The sequence below is a fragment of the Lepidochelys kempii genome, chromosome 5 (genome assembly GCF_965140285.1).
Source record: "Lepidochelys kempii isolate rLepKem1 chromosome 5, rLepKem1.hap1, whole genome shotgun sequence".
NCBI classification, from domain to species: domain Eukaryota; kingdom Metazoa; phylum Chordata; order Testudines; family Cheloniidae; genus Lepidochelys; species Lepidochelys kempii.
The window spans coordinates 47,596,040-47,620,673 of record NC_136384.1 but is presented as its reverse complement, the minus strand read 5'-3'; the positions used below and the strand labels follow the sequence as shown (position 1 = coordinate 47,620,673).

General features: G+C 42.3%; 1 protein-coding gene across 4 annotated transcripts in view; it reads left to right on the top strand.

The window, feature by feature from the left end:
* Positions 1-2,883: 2,883 nt before the first annotated feature.
* SV2C (synaptic vesicle glycoprotein 2C) overlaps positions 2,884-24,634 on the top strand; it is a 214,726-nt gene continuing 192,975 nt past the window's right edge. For 3 of the 4 annotated variants that reach the window (XR_012158914.1, XM_073344194.2, XM_073344196.2), the window contains exons 1-2: positions 2,884-3,057; positions 6,207-6,258. The gene's annotated coding sequence lies outside the window, so the exon portion shown is untranslated. The remainder of the gene's footprint in view (positions 3,058-6,206; positions 6,259-24,634) is intronic. The other variant, XM_073344195.2, reaches the window with a different exon arrangement.

Here is a 24,634-nt window from a genome sequence, read left to right as displayed (position 1 = left end):
GCTATTGCTATGCTATGTCTCAGCCTGACACATCAGCTTGTCAGTCCCTGCCAGCATACTCTTCAGGATGCTGCTAGTCCAAACTTTACCTAGCAGGTAACAATCAGGAAACCCCAATTGCTGAGTTCCTCAGAGAAGTCTTTCTGCAGGGCACAGATCCTTCTTACTGTCATATTCACAAAACCTTATCAAATTCATTGTTTCTTTAAAGAGACAGTACTCAGCAACTTATTACCTTAACTGGGGTTAACAAACACTCTGTTTCAATCAAAGCACTGAGATAGTTTGTAGTAAAAGTAAAGTAAGTTCATTAATAAAAGGACACAGGTGGAAGTGATATCAAATATAAAGAATGAAGATAGAAATGGTATAATGTGGTATGGCCACCCATACTTTTGTGCTGCTGCCTTCAGAGCTGGGACCTCAGCCAGCAGCTGCCACTCTCTGACTGCCCAACTCTGAAGTAGTATGGTATTGCGACCCTTACTTCTGTGCTGCTGCTGGCAGGGCGTTGCCTTCAGAGGTGGGCGCCTGGCCAGCAGCTGCTGCTCTCTGGCCACCCAGCTCTGAAGGCAGTGCAGAAGCAATGCTGCAACCCCCACCCCCGCCCCGACACAAAATAACCTGGCATCCCCCCACCATGACCCTCTTTTGGGTCAGGATCCCCAGTTTGAGAAACGCTGGTCTCCCCCATGAAATCTGTATACTAGGGTAAAAGCACACAAAAGACCAGATTTCACAGTCCGTGAAGTGTTTTTCACAGCCATGAATTTGGTAGGGCCCTACAGATAATGTTTCTGTCCCCTGCTGGATGTAGACACCATGCTCATTCCTCCCCGCTAGTAATTTCTAAAATGCAAATGATCTTTTCCTGCAAGCTCCGATACAAATGAATTGCCCACTGAATTTGGCCACACCAGTTTAAGGTGCTGGCCTCTTTCCTTTGTCTGGAGAAAAGCCTGTTTATGCCTGGTTTAAACATATTTTAGAGACATTTCCAGAACATCTGTAAAATTCTTTGTGGGTTAACTATACATAATTCACACAGGAAGATTAATGATCAGTGTTAATAGTTTTCCAATGATATATTACATGCCTTCTTTTGGGTAAAGATAATGACAACAGTGTGCCATCTGTCATTGGGGTGCTCTTAGGGTCACTGTATACTTAGCCAGTATTGCCAAGAGATCAGAAGGTATTTGGTACTGGTGTCTTTCGTTGTTGTCTCTAGCCCCTTGCTATGGATCTTATTTGTAGCTGAGACATTTTCTTTTTGGGTAATCTAATGGAAGAGTCTATTGAACTACCTGTGGGCTGTTTGTTGAAAGAAGTTCCTTCAATAAGGAATCCTGTCTGCTCTGTTCACTGTTTCCTCCCCTTCATTGTGGTGATGCTATATGCAGATCAGGTGTCAGTTATACACTAAAAAGAAAAGGAGTACTTGTGGCACCTTAGAGACTAACCAATTTATTTGAGCTTGAGCTTTCGTGAGCTACAGCTCACTTCATCGGATGCATACTGTGGAAACTGCAGAAGACATTATATACACAGAGACCATGAAACAATACCTCCTCTGTGTATATAATGTCTTCTGCAGTTTCCACAGTATGCATCCGATGAAGTGAGCTGTAGCTCACGAAAGCTCATGCTCAAATAAATTGGTTAGTCTCTAAGGTGCCACAAGTACTCCTTTTCTTTTTGCGAATACAGACTAACACGGTTGTTACTCTGAAACCTGTAGTTATACACTAGTTCTTGCTGGGGAGGGTGGGTCTGATTCTCCACCATTTACAGCTGGTGTAGTCATTGACACCTATGAAATGTGAGTGTAAAATGCAGATACCCATTCTGCACATGTGTAAATGACTACACAAGCTGCAAAGCAATGGACAATCAAGCCCAGTATGTGGAAAAAAAGTTTGAGCACCATAAATTTATTTAAACTGACTAAAGACAATGGAATTTCTTTAGGAATTTTCTGTTAGTAAATCTTTTTTGCTACGTTTTAGTATTAAATCAGCCATCACTTAAAAAAAAAAAAGAAAAAAAGGTAATGAGTCTATAGGGTGGAATGGCTTTCCAGAGCTTCTGGTTTCTTCTGGGAAGCAAGTTCTGACACTTGTAAAGTTTTTGAGGAGAGGACTGTCTTTGTGTAATTTGTTGTACAATGCCTAGCCCAACAGAGCTCTAATGCTGGTTTGGGGCGCTTAGATGATTCTGCATTAGAAATAATTAGTACTAGTAATCGAAACAAGGACTGATCCTACAAACAAGGACTGATCCCTTATTCATGAGAGGCATCGTCCTGACTCGCAAAAGAAGTCTAAAATCACTGGACTGCAAAAAGAATAGGGGTTAGAGCACGGGGGGTCCCTCAACTGTAATGTATTTTTGGGGCATGTCTGTACAGCACCTTGCACACCAATAACATTATGATCTAATAAAAGGAGCAGCCTTTTAGAAACGCTTTGGATTGCCAAGAGCCTGCTGCAGGCAGCTCCTAGGCAAACAGAGCCTTTCGCACAGTCTTCCCTGCTGTTGCCTCTAATGAAATATTAACTTTGGGACGAAGTGCCTGTGTATGCAGATGGGTGTGGATTCCCCCCAAAAGGGGGGGGGGATTTTAAGGCGGGTTTCCCGCACAGTCCATGTGCTGGCTTGCAATGCCCCAGTCTCGTCCCGGAGGAGTCTGTCTGCTTGCGTTAGCCAAGATTGCCCACTCCCACGCCTTCAATTATTGATCGTGCGCTGCCTTCCTGCCTCTCTCTCTCCCGCCCTGTCTCTGTGCCTCCGCTTTCCCCGCCTTTACCTCCCTCTCCCTCTCTCTCTCCCGCTCCAGCACTGCAGCAGAGGGAGGACTGCAACGTGCAGCCCACACAACCCCTTGTCCGCCCCTCCTCTGGCTCTGTCACGCCTGGCGACTCCTCCAGGAGACGCCGCCGTCGCCAGCAGCGCCGAGCCGCGCCGAGCTCGGGAGGCAGGAGACGGTGACCAGCTCCGCACGCGGGGGGCGGCTGCTGGGTGCCGGCACCGCGGGGGTTCGGTGGGTCCTCGCGGGTAAGTGGCGCGCCCAAGAGTTTATGGGCGGTGGCGGCTGTTCCTGCCTCCGGGGCAACTTTTCCTACGAGCGAGCGTGTCCGAGAAGGGCTGCAACTTTCCCCCGGCGCCAGCAGCGAGCGGCTTTGCTCGCCGGGGCAGTGGGCGGGTGGGCTGCGGCTGGGGATGGTTTGCAGGAGCCGATGGTGGTTTCCCGGGGCGATCTGACTTTGGCGGGGGGGGGGGGGCGCTGGGCTACAGGGCGCTTCTCGGTACCGACGCCAGGCTGCCTCTCCCGGCGGTGGGAATTGCTTTGCAACTCGAGTGCCTTTGAAACCGACTCGCTAATGAAGCCTGGCACAACTTTTGCTTGCCGGAGGGCAGCGACTGCAAGGATCCGGTGGTCGGGAGGCAGCGGGAAAGCTGCCGAGGTGCTGGGGGCCAAGATGCATGGAAGGATGCGAAGGAGATCGAGGCTTGCCGTTGCGCGGGGGAGCATATCGTGGCTCACCCTAAGCGAGTAGATAAACGATAACCGTCAGATCGAGCCTTTGAAACCCGTCCTGCCTTTTCCCCCTTCCTAGGCTGCATGCCAGGATCGGGGCTCAGATTGGCCAGGAGGTTTTGTAGTAGCCCCCCCCCCCCCAACTGCCTCCGTTGCTGCTTCGACGCAAGGGTAGGAGTTGCCTGAAGCGTGCGAAGTTGTTGGTCTCCAGGTGCTTTGGGGACAGATCCTGAAGTGCTTACTTAAGTTGTTGCGGGCGGAGGAGGCTGAGCCACGGCAGAAGTCCCAGTGAAAGCCCTGGGGAGTTCTAACGGGCGGGCAGACTGAGCCTCCCCCCCGGTTGGTTTGCGGGACCGCAGCACCGGCGGGGTGGCGTCTGGAGAGAGCGGGGACGAAACGCGCCGCGCAGCCTGGGGCGCAGGCAGGACTCCCCGCGCGCGGAACGCGCCCCGGGGAGTCCTGCGCGCGCCCGGGGACTGCAGGACGCGCTTGGTGCCCGTGGGGTAGGGCTGAGTCATGCTGGCCGGGGCGGCCACGTAACATCTGTGCGCAAAGTGGGGCGGACAGATTGGGGGGGAAAGATGCAAACGAGATGGCAGGGTGAGGGTGGTCGTCTCCTCGGGAGATGCTGAGCGCACCCAGAGGCTCCCAGGCACGGGCAGCCTCCAGCGCTCCTTCCCGCTGATGAAGAGCGTGTACAAGGAGCGGGGGGGTTGCAGGAGGTTAGCACAGCACGTGGACCCCTACACAGGCAACCAGAGGGGGGCTGTGGACCGCCTAGCCTGGCTTGGGCTACGCTGCACTGCGGTGCCGGGAGCTAACAGCAACTTCTGCTTGGAGAGGAGGAGGGAAAGGGAGCTGTCCATGTGTTTGTAGGGTGCCACACTCCACTCACCATCAGAGGGATTTTGCTCCATAGGATGATTACACATGGATTCGGAAATGGACAGGTTCCTATTGAGGGATCTTTAAAAGCAACTTCCTGTTTAATTCACAATTGAGGGCAGAGGATTTATGGAAAGGATTAGCTAGCACAAACAGGACATAAAGTTGTAGCCATAGACTCCTTGAACGGAGTATAGTTCTGTGGAATCCCTGTTACTTTCCTGTATTGCATTGGAACTCTCTGGGTTTCATGAAAACATGCATTATTTAAGTTTTGTGATTAATTTTGTTTGCTTGGAAGTGAGCCCTTATGGGAACTGGAACTTCCATTATGCTGTTATGTAAAATATTCATTGTTCTTTCTGTAGTTAAGCATTTATTTCCCATTTCCATCGAAAACAAAAGATGAGCAGAGACACACTCCAGCCCTCTGTTCCCTGCTGTTTATTGAATTTTAACATCTTGCTAGTTGCTTTTTATCTGTATCATACCATTTGAAAATAGGCAGACTTCCTCTTTATAAATTTCAGGGAAGCACAGAATCTTATTTAAGTACAACCATAATATATTTCAAGTGGATTTTTGTATAGATTTGTAGGAAAGCTTGCCATAGGCCATATATTGACAAAGAGACAGTTTGCCAATTAACTTTATTGACAGAGCTAGTGCTGACAAGCATCTTTAAAAGAAACCCTTAAAAGGAAAAAGGAGGAAAAAAGATTTAAGATCTTTATTTTGGAAGCTTTTTTGGTATTATTAAAAGATGACCCTGAAGATCAATAAGCACAGACAAGGCACTGACTTTCTCAAACAACAGCCAGATGTAAACTCACATACCATTGGCCTCTGGGGGAAAAAAAAAAAAAAATTTGCCTCACAAATGAGGTCAGAACCAAGTGCTTTCTGATTGTATACTGTATTCAGGAAATCTAATTCATTTTTTATGATGCAGTAAAATGAAAAAGTTATTTTTTCTCAGTTCTCAGCAACATGGAATAAACATGCCACATAGTAAAATCATCCATAAAGCTTGTAGTTATACTCTTAAAATGTTTTTATTGCAGATACAATAAATGTCATATCATGCCATACGCATGACCAAGACCACTATAAAATTGTCAGTTCAAAATACTGTATATAGGCTTGCTCGATTCATAAATTATTATACATTAATGCCTGATTTTAAATGAGTTAAGACAATGCTTTCCAAAGCACAATAAGTAAGCATTTATTCTCAGGGGCCCAGAGCTCCCATTGAAGTCGATGGGAGTTTTGCCATTGACTTCAGTGGGAGCAGAATGGGGTCTAATATGGTGGAAGTGTCTTTAAAAAATAAAACTTTTTTTTTGCATAATTAATACTGAATTAGTGGGGAAAAAATTCTAAATACAATAAAAACTGTTTTTATCTAGTAGCCTAATCACTTGGGCTATATGTTGCTGAGAATTTCTTGTGACCACATGCATCACAGCATGCATATCAATGCTTGTTTAAACAAAAGCTCATCAATTAGATGAAATATGTTTTCAGATCTATGATAGGGAACCTGCTGCTGCCGTGGTATTATATAGCGCACAATGTTTTCATCTTTAAACAGATCGGGAATCATTTTTAAAATGTTGCAATGGATTGAATTTGGGGCTTGATTTCTTTAAGTGTTTATCCGTAATTTGCTGAACAAGAAATTTCTGTTTAGATTATTTTTATTAGTGTGCCTGAAATGTTGAGGGTAATAACAGTGCTAAGAAAACATTAAATCAAATTTTTAAATTTGTTTTAGATTAGAAAACCGCTTCAGTTACTGGAGAAAATATCACTTCTGCTTTAAAACTGTAAGTTTAAAAAATATGAGTAGCATTTTTACTTGATGAAATATTTATTTAGTATAAAGTTATAAAAATAGGATTTAGTAATCTCTTAATTTAATTTATCAGTATTTGGTTCTTTTACAGGAGTTATAAAGATTAAAAATATCTATTTTTGTGGAAATGCATACACTGCCAGACTTTATTATGCCATTTGTGCTCTGTATACAATTTAAATTTGTTGAAAAAGATAAATATCTGTTCATTAAATACAATCAAGCAAATATTTCTACAGGGCTGGTAAGATTAGTTTTTTAACAGGAGGACAACAGTTACAATTATAAAAAGTAAATTAAGCAAAGTATCTTTATCTCTTCTCTGAATCATGTTTGAATTCTCACTCCTTCTCCTTTTCTGCCTCCCCCTCCCCCCCCCCCCGGCAAATAAATGTTTACATAACTCAGGCATAACCATAAAATTGCTGAAGATTCTATCCAGTGTACATCATGATATCACAGTGTTGTTTGATCTTAAGACTGAAATCCTATCAAAGTCTAACTGCATTTCTGCCAGCCAACAGTTAGCATTAAGGCTTTAACACAAAACAGCAAAAGCCAGAAAATAAAAAGCTAAGATGGCCATTCCATCTCTAACACTTCTAACTGAGCTAGGAATTTATAATGATGATTAATAATACCTAGCTCTTTCAGCACATGTGGCATGTAACATTATACAAATCAGAGATCCCTGCAAAATATATGCATAGTGGGGACTTATATCGGTTTGTGCCATAAATTAAAGTAAAGCAGCATCTCTGCTCCTCCTCTTCAGAAGCTCCCCTTTGTAGTCAGGTCTCTGCAGGTCTCAGTGTGTGTGCTAGGCTGGAAGAGCGGTCTGCTCCCCACAACTCTACCTGTAGGTTTCTGATTGGAAATCTGTACAGTAATTAATGCTATTGGTACCAGTATTGACTAATTCCTTAGGCTTTTGTTTCTACAGGGGCTCAGCCCAAAGTAATGAGCCTGTTTCTGGAGGAGGGATACCTAGGGAGCACCACAGAGGGAGCTGGCTACACAAAAAGTCCCAGGATCCATTGGGTCTGGGCATGACATCCTCTACAGATTGTCAGCCCCTGTGGGTCTCTGTGATGCTCTAGTGTAAACCTTTCATTTCGATGGGAGAAGTTAAGTACTTACTCCACAAAGTGCGCTTGGCACTGTGGAAACTTGAAGGAAGAATCTTTCCTCAAGCTATGGAGAGACAGTGCTGCTGCTCCACTGCCCCTGCTGCAGCCTCCCAGCGTGCTCATGGTTGCTGTGCGTTCGCTCTTGAGGTGGGGAAAATGGCAAGTGGCTCTCTGGATCTGCCAGTCCACTTGCCTTGTCATTGCTACTCCTCCAGCCTCCCTATGTGCAGGGGACTAGCAAGGCAGCAGGGAGCACAGCTCTACAGCACACAAGTTGCAACTCTTTGACCTCTGGAATCCTGCATTTCCTGGTAGTTGGTTCTATGTCCCTGGCCCTTCATGCCAGAATCACAAAGAGGACTTAGGTGTTGCAGTGCTGAAAATTGCAACCACCTAGGCTCCTTGCTGCCCAGTGGAATTCACAGCCCCAAGATAGGCTTTCCATACAACATATGGGAAGTGTTAGGCACCTAAAAAAGGGATTCTCAGAAGACAGCAGGCTGATCAGGGAGCCCCCTAAGCTAGCCAGGAGTGAAATGAGGAGGAAAGGGGGAGGGGTTTGGGGCCCAGAGCTACAAAGGGAGCTAGGTACCTAATTCCCACTGATGTGGGCCGTAGGCCCCCTACTGAGGAAGCAGAGGCAGGAGCCTCTTATGCTCAGGATTCTCTGCCATGACCCCTCTCCTGGAGTTAGGCGCTTAAGCCAGGTCAGCCAGGTCAGCCCTGTCTCACAAAAAAGACAGGGAAAGAGAAACACACACCCCACCTCACCCAATTATCGCCAGTAGCCCAGTGGATGGGGCACTAAGCTGGCATGTGGAAGAGCTGTTTTCAAATCCCCACTCTGCCTGATCCTGAGCAGGAACTTGACCCTAACTGTCCCGCCTCCTAGAAGATTGCCCTCACCACCAGGCTATTGGAGTGGGTCAATCTCTCCCATTGGAGCTGTTGATTCTCTGGTTGATCGGGGATGTGGGAGAGTTCAAATCCCTACTCCAATACATAGGGCTACAGTATTGTCCATTGTTATGGGATTATCCCCTCTATATGCACACACAACTACCTGAAGTCAGACATTCAGAAAGTTGAACAATTGTATGCTCAGAGAGTACACATTGTGCAAGTCAGGCTGTGATTTGCCTCAGTGCTTTCTGTTCTCCATTGCATTGAAGGTTAACATAGTACACTTCCATATCCCATTTGACATCTTACTGCACATACTAACATTTTAAAAAATATTGTTTTGGCTTCTGTCAAGGTTCCTCCCCCACTCTGAACTCTAGGGTACAGATGTGGGGACCTGCATGAAAAACCTCCTAAGCTTATCTTTACCAGCTTAGGTCAAAACTTCCCCAAGGTACAAAATATTACACCCGTTATCCTTGGACTGGCCGCTACCACCACCAAACTAATACTGGTTACTGGGGAAGAGCTGTTTGGACGCATCCTTCCCCCCAAAATACTTCCCAAAACCTTGCACCCCACTTCCTGGACAAGGTTTGGTAAAAAGCCTCACCAATTTGCATAGGTGACCACAGACCCAAACCCTTGGATCTGAGAACAATGAAAAAGCATTCAGTTTTTTACAAGAAGACTTTTAATAAAAAATAGAAGTAAATAGAAATAAAGAAATCCCCCCTGTAAAATCAGGATGGTAGATATCTTACAGGGTAATTAGATTCAAAAACATAGAGAACCCCTCTAGGCAAAACCTTAAGTTACAAAAAAGATACACAGACAGAAATAGTTATTCTATTCAGCACAGTTCTTTTCTCAGCCATTTAAAGAAATCATAATCTAACACATACCTAGCTAGATTACTTACTAAAAGTTCTAAGACTCCATTCCTGGTCTATCCCCGGCCAAGACGACTACAGACAGACACAGACCCTTTGTTTCTCTCCCTCCTCCCAGCTTTTGAAAGTATCTTGTCTCCTCATTGGTCATTTTGGTCAGGTGCCAGCGAGGTTACCTTTAGCTTCTTAACCCTTTACAGGTGAGAGGAGTTTTCCCCTGGCCAGGAGGGATTTCAAAGGGGTTTACCCTTCCCTTTATATTTATGACAGCTTCTTACTTACCAAAAGTGATTATGCTGTAAGGAGCAGAATTTGGTTCTTAATTTGACATGGATGCAGCCAAGTTATGCAACTAACTAGAGTAATACTATATACATTCTAATGGGTCCTGATTGGAACACATAATTTTTATGTCCATAGGTGAACTATGCAGTTAAAGGGATACCGTCAAGCTGAAAACTATTCCATTGCACAAAATTAATTAAAGTGCTTTCAGATACTGTCCTGCTCCCCAAGTCTTCTGTAAATTTTTGGGGTTTTACAGTCACATTTTCTTGTTTTTGTTTTTTTTAAATCTTTCTCTTTCCTGTTTGTATATAAAAGATCTATGGAAACTATCTAACTGAGTTTGTGAGGGAAAACTGTGAAATGGACTTTTCACAGAGGGCCAGGTCTGAAAGATATTTAGGTGCCTAACTCCCATTGATTTCAATAGGAGTTAGATGCCCAAATACTTTTTTAAAGATCTGTCCCAAAGTGCAGCCAAATGCATAAAATAAACAGAAAAAGATACTTTCCCCTTTAATCCCTTTCAGTTACAGTAAATTTCGGTATTAGCTTGCAAACTCTGAAGTGAATAGTTCCATTGAAGTCTCTGAAAGAGGCCAGCAGAGGAGGGGTGTATCTCGCGGGCTCAAGACATGTTGATTTAAACTCCTAGGAGTGCTGGATTGAATTAAAAACTGCCCTTTCCTGATGGGGATGAATAGCCTGCCCTGCTGGAGCTTGCCCTGTGGGTGCATATTTGTCCTGAATCAGGTCCACAACATGTAAAGGACTTTTTGGAATCTTTTTGGATAATAGTTGCTATATACATTCATTGTATTGTTAGCACTTCATCAGTGCTCTAAATTGTCTGAGGCCACCATAATATGAAATTCTTATAAAGAAATAAGTGTGCTGGAGTCAAGAACACTAATTGGCTGGTGAGGCAGAAAATTATTTATTAAATTGCTTGGCCCACTGAGGTTGAATGTTCTAGACATTGGATTATTCTTTTGGAAAATAACTGCTACAGGTAGGCCACTGTATGTTACCTGGACTTAACAAATTGTTTGTTTTTTCTTTTATGAATGGGAGTATCCATGCTCCCAAGAATGAGCTGTTCCTTTTTGGGCTGTCAAGCGATTAAAAAAATTAGTCGCGTGATTAAAAAAATATATTGATTAATCGTGCTGTTAAACAATAATAGAATACCATTTATTTAAATATTTTTAGATGTTTTCTACATTTTGGAATATATTGATTTCAATTACAACACAGAATACAGTGCTCACTATATTTCTTTTTGATTAAATATATTTGCACTGTAAAAAACAAGAGTATTTTTCAATTCACCTAATACAAGTACTACAAGGCATCTGGTGGCACCTTAAAGACTAACAGATTTATTTGGGCATAAGCTTTCATGGGTAAAAAACCACTGCTGCATCTGAAGAAGTGGTTTTTTACCCACGAAATCTTATGCCCACATAAATCTGTTAGTCTGTATCTACAAAAACAACAAGGAGTCTGGTTGCACGTTAGACTAACACGGCTACCCCCGATACTTAATACAAGTACTGTAGTGCAATCTCTTTATCATGAAAGTTGAACTTGCAAATGTAGAATTATGTACAAAAAACAAACTTGCATTCAAAAATAAAACAACATAAAACTTTAGAGCCTACAGGTCCACTCAGTCCTACTTCAGTCAATCGCTCAGACAAACAAGTTTAGTTACAATTTGCAGGCGATAATGCTGCCTGCTTCTTGTTTACAATGTCACCTGAAAGTGAGAACAGGCTTTTGCATGGCACTGTTGTACCCGGCGGCTCAAGATATTTACATGCCAGATGCGCTAAAGATTCATATGTCCCTTCATGCTTCAACCGCCATTCCAGGGGACATGCGTCCATGCTGATGATGGGTTCTGCTCGATAACAATCCAAAACAGTGCTGATCGACACACATTCATTTTCATCATCTGAGTCAGATGCCACCAGCAGAAGGTTGATTTTCTTTTTTGGTGGTTCAGGTTCTGTAGTTTTCACGTTGGAGTGTTGCTCTTTTAAGACTTCTGAAAGCATGCTCCACACCTCATCCCTTTCAAATTTTGGAAGGGACTTCAGATTCTTAAGCCCTGGGTTGAGTGCTGTAGGTATCTTTAGAAATCTCACATTGGTACCTTCTTTGCATTTTATCACTGCAAATCTGCAGTGAAAGTGTTCTTAAAATGAACAGCGTGTGCTGGGTCATCATCCGAGATTGCCATGAAATATATGGCAGAATGCAGGTAAAACAGAGCAGGGATAAAACTCCCCCAAGGAGTTTGGTCACAAATTTAATTAACGCTTTATTGTTTCAATGAGTGTCATCAGCATGGAAGCATGTCCTCTGGAATGGTGGCCGAAGCATAAAGGGGCATACAAAAGTTTAGCATATCTGACACGTAAATACCTTGCAATGCCAGCTACAAAAGTGCTATGCCTGTTCTCACTTTCAGGTAATATTGTAAATAAGAAGCCGGCAGCATTATCTCCCATAAATGTAAACAAACTTGTTTCTCTTAGCGATTGGCTGAACAAGGAGGAGGACTGAGTGGACTTCTAGGCTCTAAAGTTTTATATTGTTTTGTTTTTGAGTATAGTTATGTAACAAAAAAAAATCTATATTTGTAAGTTACACTTTCCACGATGAAGAGATTACACTTCAGTACTTGTATGAGGTGACTTAAAAAATGCAATTTCTTTTATCATTTTTACAGCGCAAATATTTGTAATAAAAAATAATATAAAGTGAGCACTGGACACTTTGTATTCTATGTTGTAATAGAAATCAATATATTTGAAAATGTAGAAAAACATCCAAAAATATGTAATACATTTCAGTTCGTTTTCTATTGTGTAACAGTGCAATTAATCGGGATTAATTTTTTTTAATTGTGATTAATTTTATTGAGCTAATCGCATGAGTTAACTGTGATTAATTGATAGCCCTTGTTCCTTTTTCTTTCTGGCGCAAAATTGGCACATAAGCCTGCAGCTTCTTATAGCTATCTGAGAGGGCAGACAATAGGTCATCTCTGTGGCTAGGTGAGTGATCAGTGCCACTGCTCTCACAGCTTGGGAGTCTTCAAGGTTGCTCCCAAATAAGAAAAGTGGGGGAAAGCGGGGAGGAGGAAATTCATATTCATGCTCTGTGTTAATGTTAAGAAGTTTGTTACCAAAGCAACAGAATAATAGAATAAAGTTCAGGGTAACGTGTTATAAAGAATAAATGAGAAAATATTTGAAGAGCCAGTCAAAAGTGAACGGTAAAAGCTTGTATGTACTTTGTAAGCGTGTATAATTAAGGTGTTGATCAGGGCACCATACGCCTTATCTATGGCACACAGGGGACGTTATTGATGTGGCAGTGCTTCCCTGATTTACTGATAATCACGATGTCTTTAGTTGCTCAAAAAGCTAATTGTTTTCCAAAACATTCATTGTGATGAACGTGAATATGCTATGACTGTGCAGCCTTTTTGGATTCAAGGGACTGCTAAGGAGCAGGATTGATTTTATTCAAGGACAATATCAGTAAAAAGCCAGAGTGCGAAAGATTAATATCAAATCATTGAGGGGGAGAAGTGAAAGAGCTCATAAATTAAAAGGAAATGATTTCAGAGGGCAGCTTGCTTGAATGACACCTCAGTTTCCCTTGCAGTCTCATGGAGAGAGAATATTGTTGCTTTAAGGCTGACAAAGGCAACAATAAGTGTTGGTGAAAAGTTTGGAACAGTCTGAATCTTTCACAAAATTGCCTGTTCGTGGGGAACTGAGCAAGGTTTGGTAATTTCCAGAAACCTGAATTTAAACTCTTCCCTTTGTTTTCTAATATGCAGTACTAGAACATATCCTACTTTGCCACACTAGACCGTGAGTATGATGATGTCTATAAATCTAATAAAGCCTGGAGGTAATGTGGGAAGGTAATTAAATATTCAATGTACTCTCTGCTAGCTAAGGGTTTGATTTAGCAAACAAAATTGCAACTCAGGATTGGAAGGGAACGGTTGGTGTTGCCATTCCTTAATAAATCTATCCCTCGATCTACATAGGTCCTTACATGGCCCCCATTGCTGTAGTATCGAGCACTTTGTTTAGAAGGAGGATGTAGATATGTTGGTGTGAGATGATAGTTTATAGACACTCCCACCTAAGGGACAGCATTATGAATACAGGCATTTTGAGATGTTTTGGAAGCAGGGGTGGAGAACGCAGTGTAGCTGTGTGCTTCAGTTCACCACAGAAGCTCTCTAATTTGTTTTATTCAAAGTTTCATTCCTTTCTCATTCACTGGTTTGTTGTTTAATGAACCCCAAGATCATTTCCTGGTGTCAGAAGTGCTGAATGAGAAGGAGATTGCACTTATTCTGAGGTTCACTCCTGTGTGTGGAACTGAAAGCAGAGGAAAGGGGAGCAGGTGAAGCGGCAAACAGAGAAGAGCGGAGGCTCTTGTATGTATTTTGTGTCCACAGTAGTAACTCTATTAGCTTGAGAAGGGAAGGAAGTCAGGAGTGGATGTGCTGCAACCACCATCCCGCCTGCAGTTGTCAGGCAATCTTGCAGTGAACTAGAAAAGATTCTGACAGAGATTTGAATCGTATTTAGCAGCCATAGGGGCAGAGGAGAAAACTGATAGAGAAATGACCAATCTTTTTGTGTATTGTTGGGGAGGAAGCACTGAATATTTATAACCGCTTTAAGTTTGAAGAACATGAAAGCACGACGCTAAGGAAAATAGTGACTAAATCTGAGGAATATTGCATGCCAAAAAGAATGAAACCATTGAGAGAGAGGTTTTTTTTTACATAGAGGCAGAAAACTGATGACCGCATAGAGCAATAAGTCACAGAATTAAGGAGACTCTGTAAAACCTGTGAGTTGACAGAGTCTCTGGTCAGAAGTAGAATCATTTGTGGCATTAAAGACAATGTGTTGAGAGAGACTACTCCATGAAGGAGATTTAACTTTCGAAAAAGCTCTTCAGATATGCCGGGCAACAGCACAAGCCAAAGGGAATACACCACAAGGGGTAATCCATCCACTAAGTACAAAAGCTACAGCCAGAAAAGGTCAAATCAAAAAGTGAAACCACTGCTAGGGAGGAGACTGCGTACAGATGGTTATGTGGAAGGTGTGGATCGCAGCATGGCCACACTGTTTTGCCTTTGGGAAACTCTGTCATAAATGTGGGGAAAATAATCATTTTGCAAAATGGCGCAGATCTAAAATGTAGAAAAGTCAAGTGCATTCAGCTGAAGACAACATGGTTGAGGAGTTTTACATAGACCTCATATAATCCTGATGAGAGGGACTGGATACTGCCTATGAAAAGGAATGAAATAATTATTCCATTGAAACTGGACCCAGGAGCTCAGGTTAATATTCTGTCTGAACAAGACTGAGAGACTGAAAATAAGACCAAAACTGGGACCAACAAAAATAAAAGTAACTGGTTATTCCGGAACAAATATACCAGTGAAGATGAGGTGCATTGCTAGCATCAGCTATAAAAACAACATGTACAGGCTCCTATTCATTGTAGTGCCAAAGGAGGTGACACCAGTTTTAGGCCTGGCTGCCTGTGAAAACCTCAGTTTGGTAAAACGGGTGTTCTCACTACAAGATCATACTGAACCTGGCTCTGAGGCACTCATTTGGGAATATCATTGTCTGTTTCAAGGGTTGGGTTGCTTGCAGGGTGAAAATACAATCCAGATAAACAAACAGGTCCCTCCAGTTATCCATTCATGTAGAAAGGGCCGTTGCACTCATGATAAACTCAAGAGTGGAAGCAATGCAACTAATACAAAAAATTGAGGAGCCACCAGAATGGGTGAGCTCCCTAGTCATTGTGGAGAAAAGTAAAATGCCAGCTATGCATGTGCTTGTATCCAAGATACCTCAATAAGGCTATACAAAGAGAACATTTCAAACTGCCACTCAGAGAAGATTTGCAAATGCACAATATCTCAGTAAATTGGATGCATCCTCAGGGTTTTGGCAGCTAAAATTAACTGAAGAAAGCTCAAAACTATGCACATTTAATACGCCATTTGAAAGATACAGATTCTTATGCTTATCCTTCAGTGTAGCTTCAGCACCAGTAGTGTACCACAAAACCATACTACGATCTATGAACATATTAACACTGTTGGTACCGCCAAAAGATGAGATCATCATCAGAGGCTCAATGGAAGAGGAGCATGAGTGTAGACTTTTGGAAGTCCTGGATGCAACTAGAACTGCAAAACTCAAACTTATTAGGGGAAAATGTGTTTTTTGTGGTTACAGAACTGACTTTTGTTGGGGATATTATTTCCAGTGAAGATGTAAAACCTGATAAGGGGAAGGTTTCAGCCATTGAAATGATGCCATGTCCCCAGTCAAAGAAAGATGTCCATCAGTTCCTGGGAATGGTTAATTATCTTGGAAAATTCATACCTAATCTATCTACCAAAGCTGCGGCTTTGAGAAAACTCTTAGAGAATAAAACTTAATGGTATTCGGGTACAGAACAGGAGGAATCATGAACATGTTTGAAACAATAACTGATACAAGAGCCAGTGTTGAAGTTCTGTGGGCCAGGAAAGCCTATTAAAATCTCAGCAGATGCTTCACAGCCTGGGTTAGGTGCAGTCATTTCACAGAAAAATGTGGATTGTTGTCAACCAGTGGCCTATGCATCCAAATCACTAACTGAGCAGAAACCATTTACACACAGATTGAGAAGGAGCTTTTAAGAATATTGTTTGTCTGTGAGATATTCAATTAGTATGTTTATGGTCAGATTTTGGATGTTGAAACGGACCACAAGCTCCTGGTAATGTTGTTTGGCAAACCACTAAATGACTGTACCTAAAGGATTCAAAGAATGATGATAAAGCTGCAAAAGTATAATTTGGTTGTGATTTACATGCCTGGTAAATTCAGGTTCACTGCAGATGCACTTTCCAGAGTGGTGTCTCCCACTATGAAGCCAGAGAAGACCCTAGAGATAGGCTTGCATCTCTCTGTAGATCTAATTGTAAAGTCAATTCCTGTAGCTAACGGGAAACGGCAACAAATAAAAGGGGAAACACAGAAAAATGAATTGTTGGGGATCCTTGAAGTGATAATTAAAGGGTGGCCTGAAGAAATAAGCAGTTGCTGTCCAAATATAAGAGACTATTGGAACTGCAGACATGAACTTACTATGATAGATGGGATGATTTTCAAGGGCAGCAAGGTTGTAATACCAGGTAGCCTGCAGAAAGAAATGCTACAGAAGAGGCATGAGGGTCATTTAGGAATTGAGAAATGTAAACAATGAGCACAAGAGGTGCTGTCTTGGCCGTGGATCAATCATGACACTACTAATGTGGTAGAAACTGCTTTTCATGTTTTAAATACAAGCTATGCAAACAGGCAGAACCTCAGAGTCTTCATCCAGTTCCAAAAAGGCCTTCTGAGAAGATAGGCACTGATTTATTTACCTGGAAATCAAAGGATTATTTAATAGTCACAGATTATTATTCTCTGTATCCAGACATTTGCACACTGCACTAGTGATAGCCAGCATGAAGAGAATCTTCTCCAGACAAGGAATTCAGATGAAGTCTTTCGTGATAATGGGCTATAGATTGGGATTTTTATCACAAAACATCAAATCCAAACTACCCCCAATTGAATGGACTTGTGAAAAGGTCTATACGGATGGTAAAGAACCTTATGAAAAAAGACTTTCTCCAGTGGGGGTAATTTGTATATAGCTTTATTGGTTTACTAAAGTATACTTCTGGAGGATGGCTTTTTTTCCAGTTCAGCTGTTAATGGGAAGAAGGATCAAATCTAATTAACCAATCACTGATGACTTGCTGAAATCTCATGACAATGAAATCATATGGAAGATGAAATATAATTTTGACAAAAGAACCTGTGATCTCCCATCTCTTAACCCAGGTGATAGTGTGCCTGAAGAATCTCACCTCTGTCATTAAAGAACAGCTGCATCCAAGGTCTTATATAGTCCAGACAGACCAAGGTGACACGTTTTGATATAATCAAAGGGGTCTAAGGGCATGGCTACACTGGAAACTTCAAAGTGCTCCTGTGGGAACGCTCCCGTGGCAGGGCTTTGAAGTGCGAGTGGGGTCGCGAGCTCTCCTAGCACTCCTGGTAATCCACCTCCACGGGGGGATTAGCTCTGAGCATGGCTCCCAGCACTTGGAGCCTGTCTACACCAGTGCTTTAAATACTCTGACTTGCTGCGCTCGGGGTGTGTGTGTGACTTGCTGGCTCAGGGGTGTGAAAATCACAGAGTACTATAAAATGTAAGTGTAGACAAGCCCTAAGAATAATCGTAGGAAGTTCCAAAACACTGACAGTAAATGTGGACTCTGGCATTTCCCAATTGACTGACCATTCATCATCAACAGACTAATGAGAAACTGTCAAGGAACAAGAGAACAACTCTGACTCTAATGAAAGGTTGATACTGAGAAGATGAGAGAGGGAGATTAAATATCCTGAAAGACTCATAGAGACTTGCTCATCTACCTGGAGAAAGGGTATTTGAGGAAAGTGAGTGGAAAAGATTCACTCCAGAGTGGTGTGCTGTTGACCTCTTTTTCTCTCTAGGTAGTTGACACATTGAGTTTATGAAAATGTACAAGGTGGGTTGAGAATTGAATGTATGTGTTGTTGTGTTATATATGTATGTAAGAGCTAACTGGATTTTTTTTTTTAGGAGGGAAGATGTAGAGATCTGTTTGTGCAAGATTATAATTTAGAGGTGAAGAACGCATGGTAGCTGCATGCTGCAGTTCACCACAGAAGCTTTCTAGTTTGTCTTATTAAAAGTTTTTATTCCTTTTCATTCATTGGTTTGTTGCTTAATGAACCCCAAGATCATTGAAGAGGAAATGCAATAGGAAACATTTTTATTTAGTTATTGGGCAATTAAGACTCAAGTTTTAATAACTGTGCAGAATCCTCATGTCCTTTACATGTTTCCTTTTATGCCAGTTCCTTTTCATAGTATTTTTCCCGTCCCCACCCCTTCTAGCTTCTAGGTTTATACCTTCAATTCCACTGCTTGACAGTGATGGGTCATGACAACGTCACTTAGGAGCCATATTGTTCCTAGTGTGCTCCAATTCCATGATACAATTCCACTCTCAGGGTTTCTTGACTTCCCCCCAGAAGGTAACTGCTCTCATTCCTTCTGCCTTGTGTACGACAGCACAAAACTTGCTTTGATAGCACTTGTAATATGCTGTTTGTTTGGCAGCAGTGAGAATCAAATCTGTGATTCCCCAATATACAACAGTTTCAAAATCAAACTAGCCCTAAACCTTCCTTTCGTTAAGGGTATTGTTTGTTTGTTTATTGCTTTAATTGTTTTACTCATGATGCCAGAAATATGGATTGTGACAAATCCACAATCACAGTTAATAATATTAGCAGAACTGCATGGTTTGGTTTTGTTCTTTGCACATTTTTAAATTTCCTTGTTAGCAGCTACCCATTCCACACACTGGTGTTCAGACATCTGAGCCCTCTCCCCTTGTCCTCAGAGAGAGTACTTCCATTGACTAAGTGGGAATTTGATCAAGTGGAGAAGTTTGTTCTTCTTTGTTGATGTCCTTATGTAAACAGCTACTTTAGGCTTGCAGGTTTGTTACTGCTTCTTGTATTATAACTGGATGAATAGAATGCAAGGAAGGAACTGCAGATATGCAACATAAGCCAGATATTTTGTCCTGCTTTGAGCAGGGGGTTGGACTAGATGACCTCCTGAGGTCCCTTCCAACTCTGATATTCTATGATTTTATTTGAATCTGCAGTTGAGTAGCTGAAATTGCAGTATACGTTTCCTGTATGTTACCACAGAGGAGACTCAAAGACCTATCTGTAAGGTAACAGATCTACCAGTGAGCAGAGGGAGCCTCCCACTAGTGAAGCAGGGAAGAGTTGTGATAAACTGGTCTCTATTGGAAGCTGACGTTGACTTTTTTTCTAGTATTTTTCTTTGGCTGCTGTCAGAACATCTCCATATACTGTACCAGGTTTGGGGGAGAAATGAGTCAATTGTTTTGGATATATATCTGAGTAGTCACTGTTTTGAAAGCTGATTATTCAAAAATTCCTTTAAAGAGGAGAGAGAGAAACTATGTAAGAGGGAAGGATCCTGAGTAGAGTGGCTAGCTCATGTGCCAGGAATTTGAGGCTGGCAGGTAATAAATTAAGACCACCAAGAGTTTAGTGGAAATAATGATGATCTGGGCAGCTAGAAATACTGAAACAGGCCCTACAGCCTGTAAGTCTGGGTTGAGAAAAAATAGTGTGTCTTGCTGTTTTAAAAAATAAATTAATGGTGTTAAATGCAGAATGTTTTCTGGAATGAAATGTGTGGGTCTCAGCTCACTCCACCATATTGCAATAGGGACTTAGACATTTTTCAGGTTGGCAACTAGGCTGTTTTCAAAATAAACCATTTTAAGAGGTTCCTCTAGACTGAAAAGTGGTTCCGTCTTAGTTCTGCTGCCTTAGAGCCTGCATGACTCTAGATATTGGAGTATTAACCATATGTAAGGCTATGATTTTTGTCACAGAGGTCGTGGAAGTAATGGAATCTGTGACTTCAGCCCCGGTGGCTGGGAGTTGCAGGGTCCTGCCATCTCCTGCAATGGCCAGAAGCTGTGAGGTACCCCCGTAGCCTGAGGCAGAGGACCCCCAAGCTCTGAACCGCCATTGGCAGTGGGGTTACCCCGCAGCTCCCTGGTTGCTGTGGTGGGGCAGGGGGACCCTGGAGCTCTCAACCACCCTGTAGCTGCCCAGTCCCTTCCCGTTTTATCATGGATATTTTTCGTAAAAGTCAAGGACAGGTCATGATTTCTCTGATTTTTTTTTCTTTTTTTCCTTTATTGCCTGTGACCTGTCTGTGACTTTTATGAAAAATATCCATGACAAAATCTTAGCCTTAAGCATATGTAGCCCATGCTTACTCATTGTGGCTCTCTGTCGCCCCCTATGTGGTCCAGCCACTGCGGGTATGTCCACACTGCAGCTGGGAGAATGCGTCCCAGCTTGGATAGACAGACATGCACTAGCTCTGCTTTACCTGGGGTGCTAAAAATAGCAGTGTAGCAGGGGGCAGCACAAGCACAGCTTGGGCTAGCTGCCTGAATACATATCCAGGGGTGCAGGTGGGCTTAGACTCAGGAGGCAAGTTCAGGCTGCCACCCGTGTAACCCCCGGCTACACTGCTCTTCTTAGCATACTAGTTCAAGCTGAGCTAATGTGTGTCTGTGTACCCGAGCTGGGAAGCATGCTGCTAGCCGCAGTGTAGTTGTAAACTAACAGGAGACAGAAATCTACAGAATGATGGCTTATGGAATTTAGTGAACCAGTTAGGAATGTATAATTTAAACTGTTAAAATATTGAGTTTGTGATTTAATGGAAGCTGTGCATCTGCAGCCACTTTGATTTATTATTTACTATACTTCATTTAGCCTCTGTGCTTTCTTTGACTTATTGAAAAGCTAAATGTGCTTTTGTGATATTAAGAACAGCCCAAAGACAGTGGGCAAAAGGCACCCAGATATCTGGTAATGAACTGCAACTGGCTTACCCACTTCCAGAGTACCTCATTTCTTTGACTCACTGGTTATTAATGTATGTGCAAGCAACTGGTGCAAAGTTGTGGAAATCAACTGAAATTATAATTCTTAAAGTGTGTTAGCCAATTTACCTCACCCGAGGATTACCCCACCCAAGGAAAGGAATGTGGTCTCCTCACCTAGAGCATTACTTCCAAAATACTTTGAAAGACAGTGAGAATGTGTGCACATATTGTGTAAACAGACCCATCAAGCTAACAAGGGGTAGAGGCAAACCCCAGGCTATCGCAGTGGGGGAGGAGATTGACAGTTGCATGTCTAATGGTCATTCAGTTGCTCCAGAGGGAGCAGGAACTGAAAAATTTGTGTTTTAGCAGATATAACTCCAGCAAGGGATGAAGCAGCAGGACACTTCCTTCAAGGCAGACTCCATGTTGTCTATCTCTCAGCTGGAAGTAGACTTTGACCTGGAAAGATGCTTCAGTTTACACTTGATGATTGGTTGGTGAAGTGTAGAACTCCAAGACAGTTTGGGGTTTGTATCCTGGTTGGTACTCATGCCCTTGAGTCACTGCAGAACAGATTGACGCTTACCTTAGCAAGAAATAACCCAGCTCTCTGTTTCAAAGTTTTGGAGGAAAAAACCTCTAAAATTTTCCTTTACATCCTCCACCGCCTTCAAATCATAGAATATTAAGGTTGGAAGAGACCTCAGGAGGTCATCTAGTCCAATCCCCTGTTCAAAGCAGGACCAACACCAACTAGATCATCCCAGCCAGGGCTTTTTCAAGCCGGGCCTTAAAAACCTCTAAGGATGGAGATTCCACCACCTTCCTAGGTAACCCATTCCAGTGCTTCACCACCCTCCTAGTGAAATAGTGTTTCCTAATATCCAACCTAGACCTCCACCGCTGCAACTTGAGACCATTGCTCCTTGTTCTGTCATCTGCCACCACTAAGAACAGCCTAACTCCATCCTCTTTGGAACCCCGCTTCAGGTAGTTGAAGGCTGTTATCAAATCCCCCCTCACACTTCTGCAGACTAAATAAGCCCAGTTCCCTCAGCCTCTTGTAAGTCATGTGACCCAGCCCCCTAATCATCTTTGTTGCCCTCCTCTGGCCTCTCTCCAATTTGTCCACTGCCCTTCTGTAGTGCGGGGACCAAAACTGGACAGAATACTCCAGGTGTTCCCTCACCAGTGCCGAATACAGGGGAATAATCACTTCCCTCGATCTGCCTTTTGTATATTTGCCTCCAGAAATGATTACATTTTGAAGAAGAAAGACATTAATTACTGGATAGTAGAAAGATTTAAGTAAAAACAATCAGATTAATCACCTGTCCTGTGATAATTTATCAGCATGCGTTCTTCTTTCTCGGTTCCCTTTTTATTCGTTTCATTCATAGACATTTCCAACGAGGGATGGTATGAAGTTTATTAGGATATATTACATCATGAGTTAATACTAATAATGTCCATGTAACAACATATTTTCTTGCTGGTTTAGGAGCTCATAGTTGGTGTAGACATTTGGCTGTAGATGTGTTACTTTTGAACATTTATAAATAGTATTTTCTAATGTCAGTTCAATAGAACATGCAGACACTTTCCTGAAAATGCAGACAACGCACAGGTTTTAGAATGAACTCTGAAGATGACAACATGCATTCCCTTTTGAATGTACATTTCTAAATATACAAGTCACATCCCGTTTTGTTATCTACCGTCTTTCACTGTGGGTTTCATCTCATGAACTATTTAATTAGCATTTTGTAGCCAGGATGTTGGGATTTTTTTTCTCACAGTTGGGGTATTTTTGTGGGATTTACAATATTTTTGATTTCTGAACAACAAACCAGCAAGTTGCAGTAACAATAGTGCATCTTGATGTAGTTGCTGGGTAGCATGCTGAGAATACAGTACTAGGAAAGCCCTGCAGGAAACTGGATGAAATGGAAATGATATCACCTGGCATATACTTGATATAGAATTTCAAACTGTATCATTTATAAAGCACCCTATGTTTGGCAATTAAGAAAGCAAAAGAAAACTGGGGTGGATAAGAATCCAATTTAATTTGTTCACAAAAGGGATGAAGCTGTCTTATTTGTACTTGTTAAACAGATGCTTGAGGAGAATTTAACTTGTTAGGTTAGTGTTAAAATACAATAAACTCCTCATTAAAGTCCCCTCCTGTCCATCTCAGATGTACCTGCTCTTTAAGAAGCAAACAAAACTATCTCCCTCATTTATAATGTGAACATGCACAATCTGCTCCAATCTTTAAGGCAATGTTGTGCAGCGTGTTACGTTTTGTTTTGTTTTTTTAAATGGCAAGAAAGTTCTACATGCAATAGTGAGCTGTTGTAAGGTAGGTCACCAACCGTATTTATTTCTTAAGGAAAAAAGGACTCGTTTACATTCCAATAAAATGATACAGAGCCTTCAAACTGTGCATTAACATTAAGCATGCAGAAGCAACATTTCTGGGAAAAGGTTAACCATTTATAGTTTTCACACATTTTTCACATATATGTTCGGAAAATATTGAGGATAAATATTGTCAAGGCACTTCTAATCTGTCCTCTTATCAAATGATTTTCACTATACTGCTATATAAACACTCTCACCATCATGCTTGCTTATAGCTCCCTTCCCTGATCATTGAATCGCCATGTCTTGACCTCTTACAATCGCCCTAGCTTTTGTGTGCAAGAACATCTGGTATTATCAACTCCTTCATTGTCACATATTTCAGAGTAGCAGCCGTGTTAGTCTGTATCCGTAAAAAGAAAAGGAGTACTTGTGGCACCTTAGAGACTAACAAATTTATTAGAGCATAAGCTTTCGTGAGCTACAGCTTACTTCATCTGATGCATACAGTGGAAAATATAGTGGGGAGATTTTATATACAGAGAGAACATGAAACAATGGCTAAAACATCTCCAATGCATCATCAAGGATCTACAACCTATCCTGAAGGACGACCCATCGCGCTCTCTCAGATCTTGGGAGACAAGCCAGTCCTTGCTTGCAGACAGCCCCCCAACCTGAAGCAAATACCAGCAACCACACAACAAAAACACTAACCCAGGAACCTATCCTTGCAACAAAGCCCGTTGCCAACTGTGTCCACATATCTATTCAGGGGACACCATCATAGGGCCTAATCGCATCAGCCACACTATCAGAGGCTCGTTCAACCTGTGCATCTACCAATGTGATATATGCCATGATGTGCCAGGAATGCCCCTCTGCCGTGTACATTGGTCAAACTGGACAGTCTCTACGTAAAAGAATAAATGGACACAAATCAGATGTCAAGAATGATAACATTCAAAACCAGTCGGAGAACACTTCAATCTCTTTGGTCACTCGATTACAGACCTAAAAGTGGCAATTCTTCAACAAAAAGACTTCAGAACCAGACTCCAGTGAGAGACTGCTGAATTGGAATTAATTTGCAAACTGGATACAATTAACGTAGGCTTGAATAGAGACTGGGAG